The following is a 23,081-nucleotide window of genomic DNA, read 5'->3' as shown; positions in this document are numbered from 1 at the left end:
AGGTCTTGACAACAGAATTTAATTATCAGAGAGGTCGACGGGTAATTACCATATGCTGGTTAGGAAAACAAGAAAGAAGACACATATTACAAATACAAAATAAAGCCAGAGGTGACAAGCTGATGTAAGATGTAAGAACAGGAATATTAAGGGCAGTTGGTGCCAATGTATCATGTTTAGCACATTCGACAAACTGGATAAATGGAGAATTCTTCAAAACCCACAAACTACCAAATACTAAAGTTCACTCAAAGAGAAACATGTAACATGAATAGCTGTGTTTTTATTACAGAATTATATTTTGATTAAAATAATTCCTCTAAGTTTAGACGGCAACCTTGGTAAGATTTGCTAAACCTTTAAAGACAAGACATGGTTGACTGGAGAGCTGGCTCAGTGGCTCAGAGCACTGTCTGCTCTTGCAGAGGACTGCGTTGCATCCCTAGCGCCCACGCAACCACTGCTACTCCACTTCCGGCAGTTCTGACACCTTTCTCTGGCCTCGTCAGGCAACAGCCATGCACGTGGTGCACACATACACACTCAGGCCTAACGGTTCATACAGATAAAATAAAATGGAAGTAAAACATTAAAAAATAAAAACAGATCTTATTTTAAGATAAACTCAGGAAAAAAAGGGAGAATAGTTTTGAAATTAAACGAGACACTGTAAAACTTGAAAATCATACCCTTCTCTGAGAGTAGCAGAGGAGGGGAGTAGTGGAGAGGAGTGTGAGGGTGGGGCAGGGAGGAGAGAAGGGAGGGGGCTGGGGCCAGACTGTAAAGTGATTAAATACATACATACATACATAAAAATAAAAGTAAAATATCCAAAAACCATATTCCATTCATGGAACCAAACATTTTATACATAAGTTTAGCAAGTTAAATTCAACAATATTTATAAAGGAGAAAATATATTCATATGGGGCTTATCTTCAAATGGGGGTTATCTTAAGAATTTACAATCGATTTAATAAAAAAATCAATGTGATTTGCTTTGTTACAAACAAATACCATGTTATCATCACAATAAAAGGCAAAAAACATTTGATACAATCCGACTCATTTCTGATAAAACTCCCACATATTAGGAACAGAAAGAGACGCCCATAAACGGATAAAGGGCATCCCTGGGTAGACTACAGCAATGCCATGCTTAGGAAATGCTGAGGACCCTAGCCCAAATCTCAGGCACGAGAAAATAGCCCCCACGCTTCTGTGTAACCGGAGACATTCCCTATCCAGTCCAGGGCAGGGGCACCGAGAAAGGCGACTCGACAGAAAGTATGAAGAGGAGCTATCTTAGCAGACAGCTGCAGAAAACACGGTCAAACCTCCAGAGAAGCATTATAATTAAAAAGTGACAGGGGCATAGGAGAAGAAGAGGGAGGGAGGATGGGATGGGGGGGGTGGAGAAGGGGTCTACAGCTTGGATACAAAGTGAATAAACTGTAATTAATAAAAATAAAATAAAAATTAAAAAAGTGAGTTCATCAAGGTTGCAGTGTGCAAAAGCAATGTGCAGAAATGTTAACAGGATGCACTTCCACATCTTATCATTGCATACTGACATAGAATATCATTTAGTAAGATGAAAAACGTGAAGTGTTCAGGAGCAGAACCGAGAAAAGATTCAACACCAATGCACTGCCTGCGCACACCACACTCACAGTCGGCTGTAATATTAACTCCCCACAAACCAAGACCCAAGGCAACCCCAGGCTAATGCTTACAAGCACTTTTCAGCCCCATTCCATCTCATCCCATCCTCTCATCTCCCACCTCATACTACCCCATCTCATGCCCTCCTCTCCTCCCCCACCTCAATTTGTAGAGCTTAAAAAGACTGATTCCCAGGCAGCATGATGGCTCAATAGGCAACGGCTTGCCAGCTAGCCTAATAAGCTGAGATTGATCCCCAAGGGTGAATGAAAAAGCTGACCCCAGAAAGCTGTCATCTCACCTCCACAGGAATGTGGCAGCATGAACGGAGCGGATCCCTCCCCACAAAGTAAAAATAAATAAAAACTTCTGATTCTTGAATTCATATGAAAATGCTGGTGATCTAGAATTGCCTAAAGCCAAGACAAAAAACCAATCAAACAAAAAACTAATCTCATCCACCAAGGTCCCCTGAGAGGAACAAAGCTGGAGAAGTTAGAGATGCAATAAGTGTGGGTTCTGATAAAGGCTTACACGCAGAGTGTGTGCAAAGATCTCTGAACTCAAGGAAACAGACAACTTGGTTAAAACCTGGCATCCAAGGCACCTGAGGCACCAAAATTGCGTTCAGCCCTCACCAGGGAATATGGGCTTTATTTAAGCCACAGTCAGAAAAACAGATAAAACTTAAAACCTTGACTGTACGAAGTGTGTGGAATCGGAACACTCATACAAAGCTGGTGGGAATATAAAACACACAAGTTCTTCAGAAGACATCTGACAGGGTCTTAAGACACCGCAGTGATTCAGCCACAACACTCCTGCATACGAATCCAAAGCCCACACCTTACAAAGATGTGCACTCCACACAGAATAAAGTCCCTCAGTATACCTGCACAGCGACATTGCTGGGCAAAGACAATGCTTTAGAGTCTAAAGTTTAGACAGCTGTGGTGAAGAAAGACGCCAGACAAAAAGAGTGGACACTGTCTGTTTTGGAGGCCAATAAAGAGTTCTCAAAAGATCAGTAGTTTCCTGGGGCAAGAAGGGTAGGCATGAGAAAGGGTCACCCAAGGGGAGCGGGAAGCTTGCTGGTGACACATGTATTTGAGTCTTGATTTATTGAGTCTTGTGCATAAGTATCTTGTGTATGTACATCAAGTTTCGTACCCATGTGCAGTTTATTGAGTGTCAGTTTATGCCCTGACAACAAATCAGAAAATATGGTATTAAATAGTTAAAACAAAACCAAAACCAACCAAGAAAAGCTATCTGGAGCCCATCGTGTGGATGAGACAACGGATGTTCATGGGATCTGGCTTGTCAGGTGACCCCAATAGAAATGATCTCCGTTTTCTAATGACTGCAGCCCAATGTTTTCTGTCAAGGAATCATCCCTGAGGTTTGCTGAGTGGGAGTACAAAGGTGGAGTCGGAGGAGGGATGCAGCATTAGGATGCACTCCGTCCTACAGTTTACCTCTGTAGACCAGAGAGGTCTTCCAGAAGACGAGGATGGATGAACAGGGACAAGGAAGAGTCTTTCGAGATGGCCTATCTCCAGATTCCTCTGGATAGTCTGGTCTAAACGTGAACATCCTCCGTAAGTTCACGCTTGAACACTTCTTCCGCAACACGCGGAATTTCAGACCTCTCAGAGGTGGAGACACTGGCGGAAGTGAGTCAGTAGGGGCGGGTTTTGGAGCTTGGCCTCACTTCCTGTCCCAGGGCTGCTTCCTGTTCTACTAAAATAGACTTAGCTGAGAGATTCCCAGTTACAGGCGTCTTGAGCTCCGGTTCACGCTGCACTGTTATCCGTTCAAAATGTGAGGCAAAATAAACCCTTCCTTCTTGGAGCTGCTTCTTGCCAGGTATTTTATTTGGTCATGGCAACAAGAAAACTAACACAGCCCTTTCATGGGATAAGGTGGTTTGGTGTACGGCAAGGGATAACAGATGTGTGGAAGCAGGAGAAAATCAAACAAGAAAAGAAACCACCCGTGAAACATGAAGTAGGGCATCTTTCTGAAATGCTTTGTAATAGTTCCCGTATTTTTAGTTCAGTTCAGCAGTTAAGTTTTAAAATGCCCGGTCAGCTCTTTTTATCTCAGAAACACGTGACAGTCAGGAGGCTAAATCGGGAACCACACCCCATGGTTCTGAGCATACTCAAGGAACTATATTAAGGGCCATGTAACACGTGTAGGGACAAATTATAAGCCGTTCAGTTAGTTACTTAGGCAGTAAGCATTTGAAGCAAATACAAGAATCCAGACACTTGCTATGAAGTTGATGAGTGAGGCCTCAGAGGGAAAAATTATTACCATGGGTGACACAGTGATTTGATAGCCACCTTTAGGACAGGGAGCTTTTTGTATTCAAGATATAACTTAAAAGTTCAAAACACTCTCCAAACACAGTTGGTCGGATGGAAACCTTGCTGTACAACTGGGAGTAAAGACCAGTTTGGAAGGTGGTGAGTGGATGGATCATGCTGTTTTGTGTCACGCAGCGTATAGTGTCCTACTTAATATCAAATGGAGATTGCAGTCTTCATTAATTACCCACTCAGGTGTGTTGGGGCTACTTGGAAAGATCTGAGCCCATTACGATAAGAATCATTTGTGTTGGTGCCAATCCACATCTGGGCAGAGACTATCCATTTACCTTTGGGATGCTGGCCGGCAAAGATCCATTCGGCACTGAGGGTTAGGGATAGTGCATGCAACCAAAGGTCACCCATGCCCATTCGCTAGGCGTCCTTTCTCTACCTGGTGCTTTGGCACAGTGTTTTAAAAGCAGGTGTGTAATCAGGTCACCTAGATTTGAATCTCAGCTACTCCATTTCTTCTAATTTTGAGGCTGGGGATGAAATTACCTCCCTCAATATCTTATCTTGCTATCTTCTCTCCTTATTTCTGTAGGGGTTGCTTTTCGGATCAGGTAAATGAAGATGTGTGGGGCATTTTGAATAGCACCTGGCCTGTCATTACTACACATCATATGGCTGTTTGTCTTACACATCTGACATCTGAGTCCTCAAAATGACAAGAGAAGGAGAGTGATTTTCTCAGTTCTGTAGATAATAAACTAGCTAGTTCATGCTATAGCTGGCTTGAACTTGGTTTCCTGAGCTGGCTCTAGCTTTTCTTGTTTATGAGGCATTACAGTATTGGAGACGAGCTACCTACTAGGTCTCCTCCAATGGGTAAGTGCCATCTGGCATTTTACCTGGATCACAGTGGATTTCTGGGTGCCACGCCTGATTGCCCTGATAGATGTAGAATACAGGGTGTGGTTTGTAAGCTGCAGCCTTTCTCAGGGTGGGCACCATGCTGTTTGCCTTCATCGCACTCCAGAGAGGAGATGCAATGGCCCAGTTTTAGCCTCCTTTCCTTTCCTTTCCTTCTCTGGAGACAGAGTCAAATTGCTGTGTTGAGCAGGCTGGCTGGCCTCAAATTCAGAAATCCTCCTGTCTCTGCCTCCCTAGTGTGATCCAAGGCTTGCAATACTACACATAGTTCTTTCTCTCTTAATTGAAAAAAAATGAAAAAGAGAAGTGACTCAACTTAGTTCACTGTACATTGGAATGAGAGACAGACCCCTTTGAAGCCTGACTGTCCAATCCGTACTGGTTTGTTCCGGTAACATGTCCTCCTCTCCCGTCTGCTCACAAGTTAAAATCTCCTCAGTTTCCTTTCTTATTTATTTATTTATTTATTTATTTAATTCCTTCCTCTATACAGAGAAGGTATGCTCAAGTAGATTGTTTAGGACTCCTGAGGACACTCCCACCTGTTAAAATTTATCACTGGGCTCCTCAAGGGAAGACTGCAGGCTGTCTAGTAAGGAGCAGCCTTTCCCTTACTCATCTGTTAGGTAGCCAGGCCCTGGAGCACAAACGGCCTTTGAGACTCTTCATTGCACGTGCAGTTAAGCCCAGTGTCCAAAGGGCTGCAACTACAACAGAGGCAGAAGAAGGAAGATCCTTCTATGAGCGTTTAAGGGAGCCCCACATGTGGCAGAGCAACCAGCCCTGGGCTCACAGGAGAGAGAAATAAACAATAGACATAGTGAATTTAGAAGCAGGGAGCTAAATGTGATTTCCAGGGTCTTAGGGTGGAGTGGTGGGGAAGATGTTGTGAAAGGATCCAAAATTTCAGTTACAAAGAGGATTGAGTTGAAGAGATCTCTTGGAAGGTGACTGTAGTTGCCAATGCAGTGTATAAGTTAAAATTGCAGATGTGGAAAAGGTAAGTGTTCTTGTCACAAAACAACCAGGGCCATGGGTATGTTAATGAGCTTGATGTACATAGTTCAAAATAACCTGATTTATAGTGCATATATATAATATGTGCTTTTTATTTGTCAATTAAAAAATTAGGGCGCAGGGAAAATGGCTCAGTGGGTAAAAGCAGTTGCTGCACAAGTGGGAGGACTGAGTTCAAATCCCCAGCACACATGTAGAAGCTGGACTTATATCTACAGTGTCTGTAATCCTAGTTCTTCTCCTGAGAGCTGGGAGGCAGAGGCGGGAGACTCCTCATTGGCTCAAGAGTCAGCTGGTCCATACAGTAGAAAGACAACAGAGAGAGCCTGTGTCAGACAAGAAGGCCCAAAAGAGGTCTTCCAACCACCACATGTGCTCAGTCACATGCCCACACGCACATTCACAAACACAGATGCTGTCTGTCTCTCAGAAACACACCATACCCATACAAACAAATAAGAGAAAACATGCTCCCTGCAGATGTGTGATATTGAGACTGTGCTGTTGAGTCTTTTTATTTCATTTAGCCTTTTGCCTATTTGAGAGGGGCCAGTAGGTTCTACAGCCTAGATTACATGACTCCCCACCACACTGCTTAAAGATGTACATGTTCGTGTGTAATCACATGAAACCGAGCAGCTTTAGGTGGGCTTGTGCTGGTTAGGTTTTTTGTCAACTCAACACAAGCTCAGATTATCTGGGAAGAGAGAATCTCAGTTGAGAAAATGCCTGCATCGGAATGTCCTGTAGGCAGGTCTGCAAAGCATCTTCTTAATTAATGATTGATGTGGGAGGGCCAAGCCTTCTCCAGGGCCCTGCTTTAGCTCCTGCCTCGAGCTGCTGCCCTCGCTTCCGTTGATGAGGGACTGTGATGTAGAGTGGAAATCAAACAAACTCTTTCCTCCCAAGTTGGTTTCAGTTAGTGTTTTATCACAGCAGCAGGCTCTTTCACAAGAGGGTTTTTTTTTTTTTTCCACTTTGTTATTTGTTTGCTTCTGGTGTTGGGGATTAAATTTATGACCCTGCATATTCCAGGAACTTGATTTACTATTGAATTACATCTCTGCATATTGTGCCTGTTTTAAATGAGTGACAAAAATCAAAAGACAGAGTGAAAATGTAGATTTCGAGCAGGGTTGCTGGTCTAGGCTCACTGGGCAGTAAAATTTTACTTAATGGAAAGTGATTTCAGGGGCAGAAGCTGTAGCTCAGTTGAGCATGTAGCAAGGCCTGGCTTTGATATCTAGCACTGTATAACTGAACACCTGCCATTGCCAGGACCTGAGAGCTGGTGGAAGGAGAGACTAAGATTCAGGCTCATCCTTGGCCACACAGAGAGTTTGAAGTCAGCCTAAGAAACCTGACTCAGTAAACCAAACTAAGCCCAACAGTAACAAAAGAAATGACTTGATGTCATGGTAAAGCTGCATGTTTCCCTGGAGCTACCTGGTTAGAGATTCTTTGCTGGTGTACTGTTTCTCTGCCTTCCCTTCTCTTTGAGACTTGGTGGCCATGTCTACATTTTGGAAATGATCTTTCCAATTATTTTAGGGATTATCCAGAGAGTAAAAAAACCGAGTATCAAAAACAAAACAAATCAACCTTCCCAAACCCCAACAACACCCCCTCCCAACAAACAAGCGACAACAAAAACAACACAAAACAAAACAAAAAACCCTCATTAAGTCTTTCTATTCCTAAGGAAGGAAGGGCCAGCTTAGATCACATGACTTCTCACCATACCATTTAAAGATGTACAAGTTCACATATTCACAACAAACAAACAAACAATTTCCAAACTTAAAAAGTCAAAGCCAACAGTGCAGTCTTGGTGTTCCAGAATGGTGCTTGAGTTGTTGTCATGCTGCTTCTCTGAATTGTCTTCTTGGAATGAAAGGAGGACAAGAATGAGTGTCTAGAGGAGAGGCATTCTTATTCTAACCTGGCTTTCTGGGAGTACCCAGCTTTGCGTCTGACCAGGGATAGAGCAGGTAGGAAGATGTATCCTTCGGTCTTAGAGTGAGTACTTTGTTTGCTTTGCTAAACCTCCACTACCAAAGCAGCTTCAGGAGGGAAGGGTTTATTTGGCTTACAGATGTCCACCATTGGTAAAGACAAGGCAGGGACCCAAGGCAGGAACTGCAGTGGAGTCTCTGAAGGAATGCTGCTTATTGATTTTGCTTTTTGTATGCCCCAGGACTTGCCCAAGGATGGCACTACTCACAGTGATGTACCCTTTCACATGACTCATCAATCAAGAAAATGACCCACAGTGATGTGCCCTTTCACATGACTCATCAATCAAAAAAATGACCCACAGGCTTACCTGTGGGTCAGTCTTATGGAGGCATTTTCTCAGTTGAGATTCGCTCTTCTCAGGTGACTCTAGCTTGTGTCAACTAGCCAAAAACTAGCCCAGCAGTGGAAACAAGAGCCTCTTTGTCTTTTGTCACTTGCCTCTGTGGTTTGTGGCAGACTTCGGCTAGGGATGTGCTGGAGAGCTTGGATGGGTTTTCCCATTTCTTTCCTTGCCCAGTGGAAGGGCATTGTGAATTTCCCGTCTTTTCTATCCCTCCCTCTTTTGCCCAGGTCCCAGCTATGAAATTTTAATTATCACCATTCTTGCCAAGCACTTCCTGGGAGACTGTAACTTACAGTCTTTCCTGGATAGCTTGATCTAGAAGTTTCTCTGATGCTTCCAGCTGGCACCCTCGATGCTGAGTTGACACTCCAGTCTCTGAACCTGCTCACCTGCTGGGAGTGTCACCCGAATGCTTGCAGCACCATCCATTCCAGGATTCAAGAGAAAACCAGCCAATCCTTGTCCCTCCATGCCTGCAGTCTCCTCAGTCACTGAGTTGTACTGATTTGTCCCCAGATTTTTTTTGAACTATTTCTTTCTTCCTTTTCCTTCTGCCACGCCACACTGTTGCATCCCCTTCTGATTAGTACTGGACTCCCTGTCTCAAGCCACACCTCCCATCCATCCTTCCTGGAGCCACCAGGGCAGCATGGGGCTGCTAGGAGCCTGCTGTGTTTGGGTTGTTCTAGGTTCTAGTAGGGTAATGTCCCTAGCTGGGTCCGAGGCAGTGTCTCCCGGTTCATCATCTAATTGTTTCTGTACAGAGAATTGATGATAGTGAGTAGATAAAGACAGTCTGTTCAGGCTTCTGAGGAACACATCTGAACTGGGCATAGGCTGAGGTTCAGGTGGAGTCTGATTCTCTTTCTAAATGAGTTAGGAATCAGCTTTCCCTTTCCCCGTTTTGGATGTTTAGTTTCCCTTCCTTCCTTCCTTCCTTCCTTCCTTCCTTCCTTCCTTCCTTCCTTTCTTTCTTTCTTTCTTTCTTTCTTTCTTTCTTTCTTATTGTGCACCTGTGGTTAAGCTTCAGCAGGCCCTGTTGCACACTTGCCTTTAGGAACTTTTAGGTTTAACTTTGATTTTATTTTTGTGGTACTGGCGATGGAACCTTACACACGCTAGGTGAGCGCTCTGTCCCCAACTTTTATCCTAGAACTATTTTTTTTTTTTACAGAATCTCACTAATTTGACCAAACTGGCCTTGACCTCACTCTGGAGTGAGACCTTGAATTTCAGGCCTTTCTACTTTGGCCACTAGAGTAGTTGGGGTAACAGGCCTGTGCCAGCAGACTTGATCTTCAGAAATGGTCCCCTGGGCTTGCAGAGTAAATTCTTATTTGATGTCTCAGTGGCCACAGCCTGTGTATCTTCTTCAGCCATCATTTGTCTGTCTCCCTGTACCCTTTGAAGAGCCAGTGGTTCCCTAAACGTCTCTGATGTTTCTTCTATTTATAAGTGAGACCATGCCATAGCTGTCCTTCTGTGTCATTTAGTTTAGCATCGTGGCCCACAGAACCATCCATGTGGCTACAAGTGATAGGACTCCTTTTTAAGAAAAGGCCACCTAGTGCTCCACTGAATTGAATATATACATATAATTGAATATATTTTCAAAGATATAAATACATATATATCTTTATCCACTGAGTGCTGAGCACTTTTCATGGAAGAATGGAAATGATAGAAATATGTTAGTGTGCTGTAAGCTGGCTAATGTGTAGGCACAGTCATGAATTGGCTAGCATCTCATCAAACTACAAGTTCCATGTAGTGGTCCTGCTAACTTCTAACTCTGTGTCCTAATCTATAACAGCGTTTCTGCTAGATCTTTGGCGCTTTACGATGATCAGAATAGGGTTGGAGAGATGGCTCAATGGATAAAGCGCCTGCTACATAAACGTGCGGACCTGAGTTCAAATCTCGCTGGTAGGGTGGAGACAGGTTTCTACATGTACACTCATGTACATGAGCACACAATACATACATGCATTTACCACATACCATAACATACAACGCACACATGCACACACACATGTACACACACACAATCAAGTGGGGTATCTAGTGGTTAAGAGAATGTGCTGCTTTTTCAGAGGACATGAATTAATTTCCCAGAGCCTGGCAGCTGGCGGGCCCCTGTAACTTCAGCTGCAGGGGATTCAACACCCTCCTCCGATCTCCGTAGCTACTGCGCTCACATGCACACAGCCCCACACAACTAAAAATAAGATAAATCTTAAAGAAATAATGCTCAATCTGACACACCATCCTTTGTAATAGGCACCCAATTCCATTCTATCACGTTGAAAGTGGCCATTGCTCAGCTGCTCTCTCAGCCTACACCCACAGGACCATGTCTGTACATGGGCGCTACATCAGGGCTGGACTCAGCAGCTCGAAAATGGATGCATTTCCACTCATCCACACTTGGAACCTGGTTCAGAAGGATGAGCAGGAGAGGCTTCTAGAGGTTAGGGTGATAGATGTGTAGAGACTAGATAGAAACACACACACGGTCTAGAAAAATGGGGCCATTATGCCGAGTGGGAACATTGCGACCTGCTGTCTTTAATTTCTGTGTCTCTTAGTATGTTAGATAAAAAGCCCAATGGCACGACTTCACCTGTCTCCTTCCTTTTCCCCGTCTCTTGGTTGTGCCTCCTGGGACTGTGCTGGGTGACTCTTCCTGGCTGTTTACACGCCCACTGTTTCTAGGCTGCTAGGATTCTCTTGCAGCTTGTCAGCAGACAGCCCGAGACGTGCTGCGCATAGTTAGCTATTTAATCTTTTCTAGTAAATCAAGTTTCCCAGCCCCTCATCACTTTTATTACTCTTCTCCGAGCTCCCTCCAGCCTTTTCTAAATCTTTATGGTATTGAAGTGCCCAGAATCTAGTGTAATTTTCCAGGTGGGGTTTGAGAAAGGCTGTTAAAACGAACCTCACCTCTGTGCTCCGCTGAGGAAGCCGCTGGGAATGCAGCCCAGAGCTACATTAGCCGATCTGCTGCTGTATCAGCCTTCCTGACTCCTACCTAACTCTCTTCTCACCATTGCCATGCCAGCTTTCACACAACCTCAGTGTTTTGCCCCATAGAGAGCAATGGGCATAGGCTTTCCTGATGGTTCAGCTTTGAGTCAGCATTTAGCATCAAGAATGAGAAAGGAAAAAAAAATTAAGGACAGATAACCAACAGAAGAAAGCTACTCAGTTATTCATCTTTCTCTCACTGTAACAAATAGCTGAGGCAATCAATTTAAAGAGAAGAAAGATTTTTTTTTTTTTTTTTTTTTGGTTCACAGTTTAAGATGTTTCAGTCCATGATTGGTAGGCTCTACTGCCTTTGGGATTATGGTGACAAAGAACATTCTGGTGGGAGTGTGTGGCAGTGAGTGACTTAGTTCATGGTGGTCGGAAAGGAGGAGGAGGAGGAGGAGGAAAGAGACAGGAAGAGGAAAAACTGGAGTCCTGATGTCTCCTCCGAGACTATGCCTCCAATAGTCTAACTTCTTTCCCTTAGGTCCTTCCTTCTAAAGGGCCCATTACCACCTAAAAGTGCTACAGGCTAGCGACCAAGCCTTCAACACAACACGTGGCCTTTAGGAAGCCAGGAGCTACACTATAAGAATAATATAATCAGTAATGGTTACTGTGTGTTGCGCGCTGGGCTCTGTGTTGAGACTTTTCTGTAAATTGTTCTACTTCGTAGAAAGATATGGAACAGAGGGAGGTGAGTTAGGCAAGAGCCATTAGGCAACGAGCTGGAAGTCAGTCAGCTAGAGGTAGCGCAGCTGGGTTTGAATCCAAGCTATCTTGGCTGTGAAACCTTTGTGTCATGGAGGCGTGGGTGGCAAGGAGCACAGGGATGAAGTTCCATTTCAGTGTTGGCTCAGGTGAATCATGGCGATTATTGATCATCTGGGCATTGTTTCTCCATCCTGAGATGATGTGCTCCTCAGAAGACCATTAGGTCCTTGAATTGAGGAACGAAGTGGCAGGTGCAGTAGGTGACGCTTAGTGATTGAACATACCCCCATCCCTGAACATCAGAACCGGCAAAGGCCTTTCAGAATCTCTCCAGACCAGAACAAGAATGCAAGGCTCAGCCCGACACATTCCTACTGAACAGAGACAGGCTCCAGACACTTTCACCCTGAGGAGCTGAGTGCTCCATGGCCGTGCTGGTGGGGTCTCACCTGACGGATACTTGTCAACTCCAGCAGCGGAACTTCTTGGTGACACCAGGCAGCTCTGTGTCCTCTTCTTTTTAACGTCAATGTTTAGGCAGAGTAATTCAGCTTCATTACCCTTGATGTTTAAGTCACCTGGTGAGTGCAGTTTGATGGGAGATTCAAATAGTAGATTAGTTAGATTGTAGACACGGCCTCTTCGGAGAATTAATATTAATGCTTTGAAACTATTACTGTACTGGACAAACATTGTGGGGCCCCCTCTCTTTCTGCCCTTGAGTTCTTTATGGCTTATTTTGTATAGCAGCATGACAGAATGAGAAAGATACCATTGAAATTGTGCAGGACCCAGACCCAGGCATGGACGCCTCTTAGTTTTGTAAAATTGTGCAAGTCCTTTGATCTATTTGATTCCAGTTTTTATCCTTAAATGAGAGTTTCTGCCAGGGAATTGTCAGAATATATAAATGAGTATATCACCTACACAGTGTTTGATACCCAAGTAGCTGATTCACAAACTCAATTAAGAAGTTTTAGAAGCTTTATTTATTTTTAATATATGTGTAGGTGTGTGTGCCTGCATGAGTTTATGCATACAACATGTGTGCAGGTACCTACAGAGGCCTTGGATCTGGGGTGGCTAGCTGCCCGATATGGGAGTTAGAGACTGAACCCAGGTCCCCTGCAAGAGCAGCGAGTGCTCTCTGCTGCTGACACATTTCTCTAGCCCTTAAACTTAAACAGTACTATGTATGTATGTATGTATGTGTGCATGTGGGTGGGCAGGCCACAGCTCATGTGTAACTCAGAGCTCGGAGCGCCGAGAACAACTTGTGGGAGTCCGTTCTCTCCTTTCAGCACGTGGCTCCCTTGGATTGAACTCAGGTCATCAGGTGTGGAGCAGTACTTTTACTCACAGAGCCCTCAGATTTGAGATTTTAATGTATCGCTACCTCTCATTTGCCTTTGAAACTCCTATAGTAAACACTGCCCAACAACACAGTTATCTGCTGTGTCCTGAGAGGACTGTGTGATGCTGGCTACTCGCACTATCACCGCTACCATCATTACTACTCTTCTGCCATCACCATCTCTACCCCCTTCACTGCCATCACTATCACCCCTACCTGCTGTGCATCAAGCGCTATGCCAAGCTATTAGTTATTCTTCATGACGATCCTGTAAAGTAGGTAAAGTCCTTACTCCGGCATTGAGAATGAGCTTGTGGATGTTTAGGGAGGTTAAATAGCTGACCCAAAGTCATCAGGTAGCAAAGGTAAAACAACAACAACCATGAACCAGAATCCTGCTTATTATGATCTGCTGGGAAGCAAAACAAAAGAACACACAAACCCAGGAACCTTTAGAAGACACCCGAGTAAATGTGCATATATGTTAGGCTGGAACTCTGCAGACTCTCTGAACGAGGACTGATAATGGACAGGGCAGCAGCGTGGATGTGTGCGTGCGTGTGTGCGTGTGTGCGTGTGTGTGTGTGTGTGTGTGTGTGTGTGTTTAGATTCCTTACATTTTTGTGGATTCAACACATTTCTAGGTTCCTGTCCTATGCTGGCTGGTTTGATTTTGCCAGTGTGACAGGAGCCAGGGTCATCTGAGAAGAAGGAACTTCAATGGAGAAAGTATTTCTGTCAGATTGACCTGTGGGCGTTTCCTTGCTTGTTGGTTGATTTTGCAAGGGCCCCGCCCACTGTGCATGGTGCCATGCTCAGCTGGGTGGTCATGGGTTGCATGAGAAAGCAAAGTGAAGGAGACGCTCATGGTGATCTTGTGGCCTGGCAGCAGCAGAAGTCAGGGTTGTTCTTCTCAGGACCTGCTTTCTATGTAACATGACTATTTGCTGGCATTTTGACCCCTTCACCTGTTAGGACTCTTTTCTTTGTCTTCTGCACAGATGTTCAAGGCAGAAGACTCCATTGGCCTAGTTCTGTTTTGCTGTTTTTACTCAAACAGAGCTTTCAAGCCAGGCTGATCAGAAGCTGGCCAGCCTGGTGACTGCTGGCGTGGGTTGGGAGTCCACTCTTGTCCAGTCCAGCCAAAGGATCTAGCTATGTGCAACATGGTAACACATACAGAATGTGTGTCTTAGGACAGCGCCCGGAGTGAGAGTGGGAGTTCATAAGAGTTTCCATTACAGGGGACTCTGAGTGTAGTAGGATATAACAGGCCTGTGGTTGGCAGTGGGGAAAGCACATGCCATGGAGTGACCTTAATGAGCAGGAAGAGGAAAAAGCATATCCAGCTTGGGCTGAGATAAGGTTTTAATAGCAGATCCAGGGAATGGTGAGAATGATATATGTAGATCTGTCTGTCCATCCACACACCCATCCATCTATCCATCCATCCACCCACCATCTGTCGATCTGTCTGTCTGTCCTTCCAAGTGAGGAAGAAGTGTTTTTACCAACAGCACTGGGAGATAGTAGAGAGCCAATATGGACACTGGAGTATTAACAGCCGTGTAAGAAGCCGTGAGAACAGCCCTGTAAGAAGAATTGCAATGGTGTGGGGTTAATCAGGTTGCAGAGATAAGGCTAAAATGAGATTCTGTGTCGGTCATCTTTCTGTCACTGTGACAAGATATCTGAGGTAGACAGCTTATGGGAACGAAAGTCTGATTTTGAATAAGGTTTCAGGGGTCCAAGCCATGGTCAGTTGGCCTACTATTTTTGTGGTGAGGCAGCAAGTATGGCAGGAAGTAAAGTGGAGTAAAGTCACTTATCCATGGTAGCCAAGAATTAAAGAGACAGAACTGTGGTCCTAAAATTCCCCCAAGGGTCACACAACAGGTGATCTTTCTTCTTCTTACTAGGTCGCAGCTGCTAAGATTCAGCACATGGGCCTCTGGGGGACACCGGTCACCTGTCTAAGCCATGGAAGATTTCTGTTAGGAATTGGTTACATTCATCTAGGTGAAGTGACCAGCGAAACAGGGCGCCTGTCACCTTATCCTTAGATACCTTTAAAGGTGTTAGCCCTTTCTCAGACTTCGGCACTTAGTGGGCTCACATGACATTTTGTTTATTAGATACTCCAGTTTGAACAACAACAAAAGACCCATTTGAATGAGCTCAAGGCTGGCAATGAGTCACAAGTTGTCTTAAAAATGGTTAATTTGTTTGTTGAATTCACCTGCTTGCTAAACTCCCCAACTAAACTCCCCAGGACGAGTGATCATGCTTCTTGCTGGGTTTGTCATTTTTCCTCAGAATTGCACCTTCCGTTGATGTGGAAACTACTTCAATTTCTTTTTAAAGACAGAGTCTTGCTACCTAGTTGGGTTCACTACGTAGCCCACAGGCTGCCCTGAAACGTGTGATCCTCCTGTCTCAGAATCCCAAGCGATGATCTTACATGTGTGCATCATCTTTTTATTCACTAATCTGTACATGCTGTGGCATGATGCCGCCTGACCACCACCAAGCTAATTACCCAGCATTCCCCAGTCTCTACAGAAACCGGGTCGTCTTGAGCTCCTAAGAGTGGCTGGTTATCTTTTCTTCAAGAAATCATTCCAGAGTCTCTTTAAGCTTCCTTACACATTTCAAAGTTTTGCTAAGTGATTAGCAAACCATGAACAGTGGTTTAGAGAATTCTAGATGAACAGGAATCATTTGGTTTTCTACTAGATTTTCCACACACTACCACATTTCATAAAATCTGAGATGCCACTAGTTGGAAGATAATTTACTGTGCTGTGAAATAAAATGTAGATGAAACATCCAGCCAGTTAACTAACACACACAGAAACGTTTGTAGGTTATTTGCTAACTTAGATATTGAAATGTGGAAAACAGGGGCTGGGGAGATGGCGGAGCAGTTAAGAGCAGTTGCTTTGTGAAGAGGGCCTGGGTTCAGTTCCAGTACTCACTTGGTAATTTACTACCATCTCCACCTGCAGTTCTGTGGGCTCCTGTGCCTCTTTTGGCTTCTGAAGGCACCAAACATGCACACGGTGTACAGATATACATGTAGGCAAAACACTCATACACGCCAAATAAAACAAAATCAATAGCTAAACATTTTAAATGTGGAAACCAGTATGTTTTTTTAGTTGGCAGGTTATACAGGATCTGAGGATCTTTGAATCATGTTTTAAAACAGGAAGTGAAGTATTGACAGGCCTCATTCTGGCCCACAATTCTCTCTAAGTCTGACCTGAAGGAGACCCAACTCTGTGGCTAATCAACCCTTAACCCTAGCCAACTCCTATCTCTCCGCTGCTGCCCCCTTTCAGCTGTAACTCAGCTCTCAATACTACAGCAGAAGCTGCTCATGAATGGGTGAGTTCCTTAGTTGCCTCTGCCTGCTCCAGAGCTGTTCTTCCCATCTTCCCTGGCTCTTGTTCAGTGTCCTTGCCAGGTCCTGCCTTCTGTCTTTTCACACTGAAGTTATATAACTTTTAAAAATTAATATCTAATTGTATCTCTTTTCTTTGGTCACTTTCTCACTTTCCTTGATTGTGATGATTAATTTCTCCTGTCAACTGGATTGGAGTGAAAAGCACCCAGGGCATTATGGAGGCAATACTTGGGGTTAAGTCTATAAGAACTTTTCCAGGGCAGGTAAACTAAAAAGGTAAGGAGTACCCTTAAAATGGGTGACACACTCCCATAGGGTTAGGTCCCGACTGAAAGAGAAGACAAATGAGAAAGTCAGATGAGCTCCGGCACCCTGTCTTTCCTCTGGTCACCGAGGTGTGAGTAGGCAGCCTCCTGCCATCATGGATTAGCGCTGGGCCCAGCACCAAACCTTGCCCATGCTGTGGCTCTCCTGGATTGAGGCCCCATGTAAGCATTTCCTTCCTTAAATTGCTCCTTGTCAGGTTGGCCACAGTGATGAGGAAAGCTAATGAATACAACAGTTTGCCTGGCCAATACCCTGCTCTTGTGTCGCCTCCTCCATGGCGCTCACTGTGATCATAGGAGGCAGACCTGTGTTGTTACTTTGTTCCATACATCCTCTGTATGGACATAACTCTCCGTGGGAAATGGCAGGTGGAGATGGATCCGAGGCTATGCAGAGGGTCAGCATGGAGATCAGAAGAAGACGGTCTAGTTCCTGGTCTGACAGGTAGCCTTTCTGATGGTTGAGAACCAAAAATTATTTGTGTTTACTATGAGCAAATGTTCCTACTGGAAGGTCGGAATAAAACCAGGCCTGGCTGGAAGAGTGGTGACATAGTTAACTACGTTGGGTCTCTCTGGGTGCTCCTTAGATTCTCATCATATCTGGGTTGATTCTGGATCTAAGTCAGCGGTTGGCAAACTGTAGCTGAAGGGCTTGATCTGTGGATGTATGTTTTTGCAAATAAAGTTTTATTAGAACATAGTCATGCTCATTAGTTTCCTTTTTTATTTTTATTTTTAGTGTGTGTGTATGTGTGTGTGTGTGTCACTGCTGCTTCTGTTGTCCGGCGAAGAATAGTAATGGCAGAGACTGAATGGCCTGCAAAGCTGAAGTGCTTTTACTACTGGACCTTTGTAAGAAAGGTCTTCTGGCCCACATGTAAGTATTAGAGGGATGCTTAAAGAGTCGTGCATCAAAACCTGCATCAAAACAACAAGTTTTGCTGAATAATATATTTTTTTAAAGAATGCATTGTGCTCACTTCAGCAGCACATATACTAAAATTGGAACAGTACAGAGAAGATTAGCTTGGCCCCTGCACAAGGATGACATGCAAATTTGTGATGTGTTCTATATTTTTTCCCTAAAGAACTTAAGCAAGAAGGAGGACCCTAGGTAAGATGCTCAGTCTTCACTCAGAAAGGCAAATGGGACAGATATCGGAAGATGGAGAAAACAGGGAACAGGACAGGAGCGTACCACAGAGGACCTCTGAAAGACTCTACCCTACATGGTCAGATGCTGAGACTCATAGCCAAACTTTGGGCAGAGTACAGGGAATCTTATGAAGGAAGGGGGACATAGAAAGACCTGGAGGGGACTGGAGCTCCACAAGGAGAGCAACAGAACCAAAATATCTGGGCCCAGGGGTCTTTTCTGAGACTGATACTACAACCAAGGACCATGGCAGCTCAGTCTCCAAGTGGGTACCCTAGTAAGGGGAACAGGGGCTGTCTCTGATATGAACTTGGTGGCTAGTTCTTTGTTAACCTTCCCCTGAGGAGGGGGCAACCTTATCAGGCCACAGAAGAAGACAGTGCAGCTAGTTCTGATGCGACATGATAGGCTAAGGTCAGATGGAAGGGGAGGAGGACCTCCTCTATCAGTGGACTGGGGAAGGGGCATGGGAGAAGAGGGAGGGAGAGCAGGATTGGGAGTCGAGGAGGGAGGAGGCTACAAATTGAATAAATTGTAATAAATAAAAATAAAAAAGTAAAAAGTAGAAAAGATAGCATTAAAAAAAGAAGAAAAATAGGAAAAAATATAGTAAAAGCCAGGCATTGGATGAAAATAAATCTAAGGTTCAAGCCAAGGTCTTTGCCTGAATTTGCCTTTTGAAGGTGCCAGGAAGAATGCTCTCTGTAACTGTGGTGACAGCAGAATCAATGGCCGAGATCAGAGGCTTCTAATGGAAAGAGGATGGCCTGGCCTTGGATGCTTCAGAGGAGGCTTGTTTTTTAACCCCTGGAAAACAGTGCCTCCCTCCTCCTTCCCTTCCTACTCATCCAGATGGTTGCATGACCCTCTATCTTTCCTTCCCATCCACTTTCAGTCTCTGCACTGACCAGGTTTAGGATGTTCTAGATAAGCAGTGGTGAGGTGGAGGTCATACAAGAATCCTCAGTGTGCAGAGATGTACATCCAGTCCAGGCTGCTACAGAGCCACAGTTTTTAGAACATATGTCATTTGGGCAGACCTTCGGAAGGGACACCCTGGCAGGCTCAATCCGAGTGGTCTGGGACCCAGAGATGGTCTATCTTCTCTCCCAGTGCCTTTCTTTCATATTTTTATTTTGGTGTCATCCCAGAGGTCACAGATAAGAAGAAATAATGGAGGCTTTCAGAGAAGCAGCTCATGGGTACCATGGCCAGCCCTGGATAATCTCACTGTGTGGCTTGCATCCAACAGGGGCCATATGCCATGTAATCCTGGACTCTTAGCCAAGCTATTCGTACTGTCACTCAGATAAGGCTCGGAAAGAAAAAGTTGGAAGGAGTCATGGATCTTAGAGTACAGCAGAGGTCATGTCTGAGTCAAGAGTAGTGAAATGTGTAAGTGATGAATATATAGACAAACTGGCCTGATGGCCAAGTGGTTAATGCCAAGGCTGTTCTTGTTAGGGGTTGGCTAGGTAACAGTGAGGCAGGGGAAAGCCGTGGGCAAGGCATAGAGAGTTGATATGACTGATTCCTCAGATCTGAGAATGAGATGGGTTGAAGCAATGACATGGAGGAGCTGGTGTATCAACCATCCACTCACAGATGTGCCTGAATTCTGCATACAGAGCTTGTCTCCAACCTATCCTCAGCCACTGTTTTCTGCAGGTGATTTTTTTCTTACCTCAATTGAACAAATATCTACCCATTGTGTTTAAGGAGCACAAGGTTGACAATGTTGAGACATAGGCTGCTGTATGTGAGTATGAACCTGTGTTGTTAGAGCTCATACAAGGATCTGTGAGAAGAACAGACAAAATGCTGGGGAAGGATGGTAGGCAAAAAGCGAGAGGGAAGGGTAAAAGGAGGCAGGGAACAGAGTGGTCTTCAGTATGACTAGTGGGGATGAAGAACGATTTCATGGAACTGAAAGATGAAACTTGAGATGGGTCTTGAGAGAGGGATATCCAGATTTAGCATGAGAATGAAGAGAGAGGCAGGGAAGCAGAGTCATCTTGGAGGACAACGTGTGGCTTGGGTAATGGACATGGTTAGGGCCTGGAAACAGAGATTCTGTGGGATTGATTGGTGAGGTTAAGGTTTAGCTAAGCGGTAGAGATCTCAAAACAACCAGGACCTAAGCTGTAAATTTACCAAGCCCAGTAGGTCCAGGGAAGAAATGGAATTGTCAGGGATCCAAGTTTCTTCTATTTCGTTATTCCTGTGTGGGCCTTCAGTTGATGGTCCAAGACTGTAAAGCAGCACTGCGATGGCAAATTTTATCCGCCAACTTGACTAGGCCCAGAGATCCCAAAGAGCTGATGAAACTCCTGGGTGGGCCTGTGAGGGTGACTCTGGATGAGCTTAGAATTTGAATCAGGGGACTAGATGAGGATTTGTTCTCACCAATGTGTTGTGAGTCATCCAGTGTGTTGAGGGCCTGGATAGGACAAAGGGGCAGAGAGATAGAGAATTCTCTTATCTTCTGTAATCAAGACCTTTTTATTTACATGCTTTTGAACTATGCTTCCTCCTGGTGCTTCTACTCCAAGGATATAGCCTTGAAGTAGCACTCATACTATTGGCTTTCTTGTTTTACAGCTTTTCAGATTGAATCAAATTATATCAACAAATTTGCAGTCTTCACCTTGCAGTAAGCATATTGTCAGAGTTTTTGGCACCCATGAACATATAAGCCAATTCTAATAAACCATGTCTATCTGCATATGAATTCTTTGTTTCTCTTCCCTCAGGAGAACCCTGACCAATGAAGCTGTGGTCTAGACATTAAGGCAGAGAAGCGACAAAGAAAAGAGAATATGGTGACTTCTGCCTGTAATCTCAGCACTTGAACAGCAGGAGAATTTCTGCAAGTTTGAGGCCAGTCTAAGGCACACTGTGAATTCTGTCTGTCTCAAAAAACATTCCAACAAAGAAAAAATATGGATAAAAATAGAGGAAATAAAGGGTGTAGATGACATGCCTCTCAGGGAAGATTTATAGAACTTGTCACAAAAAACCTCATATGAACTAGATTTTAGTAGATCTTAGTTACCCAGGCATACCTAGCCTCAAGAGGCACAGGAAATGAACTTCATACTTAAATGTCCATGTTTTCAGCAAATTGCTGGAGGTCCCATTACCACCAAAGGAGAGTCTATACAACAGGTTTAGAAATGATGAGCAACACTCATATCCAAGTACAGTGACCTTAGATGCCAGTTTCAGAAGGAGATACTCTAAAGTTTTGGATTTATAGAAAGCTTTGAAGATTCTGAGTAAGGGAACTATGGAAAAATAATATTTTAGAAAAATTAATTGTGCAATAGTAGGGATTATTATTGGGAGAAGGAGAAATGGGAAGAGTGCAAGCCTACTGTAATGCAGGAGTGGAATTCAAGAGTGCAAATGTGATGAGAACTGGGGTCTAGAGGCAGGACCCATTGAAACCACGTGAGAGCAGAAACAGAAAAGGTGCAGTTTTCACACCCAGGTGCTTGGAGGATAGGACCAGCCATATTTAATAACGGGCACCAGCAAAAAGAGCTTGCTGAGGGAAGACTAAGCTGGGTTTGAAGCTATCAAATGTGAGGCTCCAGAAAGACTTTCAGAGAAGGTGTGCAGTGGCACTCAAAGTTGTGACTCAGGAGGGAAAAGGTAAGTTAGTTGCTCCTGGGTCACATTTGGCTCTTAGGTATCTTTTGCATGGGGTTGACTTGAGCAATGTCTAAGAAGTTGAGTTACTTATGGATGATCTGCTTATTAAAATATTCATACTTTGACAGCTGTGGTTTGAATGTGAAATGTGTCCCCGAGGCTCAGTTGAGTTCCCAGCTGGTGGTGCTGTTTAGGAAGGTTCTGGAACCTTTAGAAGGAGGAGCTTTGGAGGAAGTAGACCATTGGGGAAGGCTTTACAGCCTTGTCCCGCTTCCTGTTCTCTCCCTGCAATGTGACCAGTGGCTGTAAACTCCTGTTACCATGTGTTCCACCCAACACTGGCATGCAGTCCCTCTAGAACAGTGACTTTCAACCTGTGCGTCACAGCTCCATTATAGGTGGGTAGAATGACCCTTTTACATGGGTTGCATAGCATATATCCTGCATAATAGATGTTTGCATTATGATTCAAAACAGTAGCAAAATTACGGTTAGGAAATAGCAATGGAAATAATCTTATGGTCGTCACGATGAGTGATCATAGTATGAGGAACTGTATTAAAGGGTTGTAGCACCAGAAAGGTTAAGAGCCGCTGCTCTGGAAGTAAGCTCAAACAAACCCTTTCTCCTTTAAGTTGCTTTTGTCAGGACATTTTAATCACAGCAACAGGAGTGAAACTAATACAATAATCAACAGCCCTCATGCACATTGAATGTTTTCAGTGGCAATGGTTACATAGATAAGCAAATACAGAGCTTGTTTGGTGAACCTTTATCTCAATTATATTTTCTAGACAACCCTGCTTGGATTAAGGATGGGCCATTCCTTCATCCTTTGGCCCAGAGGAGTTTGTTTAGCTTTGGCCACATCTTGAATCCTGCTCAGGACAAATTTCCGAATGCCACTGAGCATCCAAAGAGCCCACCTCTCAAAGGCCACTCAGCAAATTTGTTTATGAGCATTGATAGTATATATTCTTAGGTCACCATCTCACTAAGACAGAGTCATCTTCATTTTCCTCATATTTTGTGGTGAGTCTTTCTGTCAGGCCCAGATGAAAAACAAAATATGAAAAGGACTGTCAGAAACCTGTACTTTTGACTTCTTTTGTGAAATGTGAAACTGAAGAATCCTTG

The 23,081-nt window shown here is 44.2% G+C and overlaps 1 non-coding gene across 1 annotated transcript; it reads left to right on the top strand.

Moving 5' to 3' along the window:
- Positions 1–18,103: 18,103 nt before the first annotated feature.
- LOC132656748 (U6 spliceosomal RNA) lies at positions 18,104–18,210 on the top strand. The gene has a single exon (XR_009594441.1). It is a non-coding gene; the product is annotated as a U6 spliceosomal RNA (small nuclear RNA).
- Positions 18,211–23,081: the final 4,871 nt, after the last annotated feature.

The sequence above is a fragment of the Meriones unguiculatus genome, chromosome 9 (assembly GCF_030254825.1).
Source record: "Meriones unguiculatus strain TT.TT164.6M chromosome 9, Bangor_MerUng_6.1, whole genome shotgun sequence".
NCBI lineage: Eukaryota > Metazoa > Chordata > Mammalia > Rodentia > Muridae > Meriones > Meriones unguiculatus.
The sequence above is the reverse complement of the archived record's forward strand: the minus strand, read 5'-3'. Positions and strand labels throughout refer to the sequence as shown.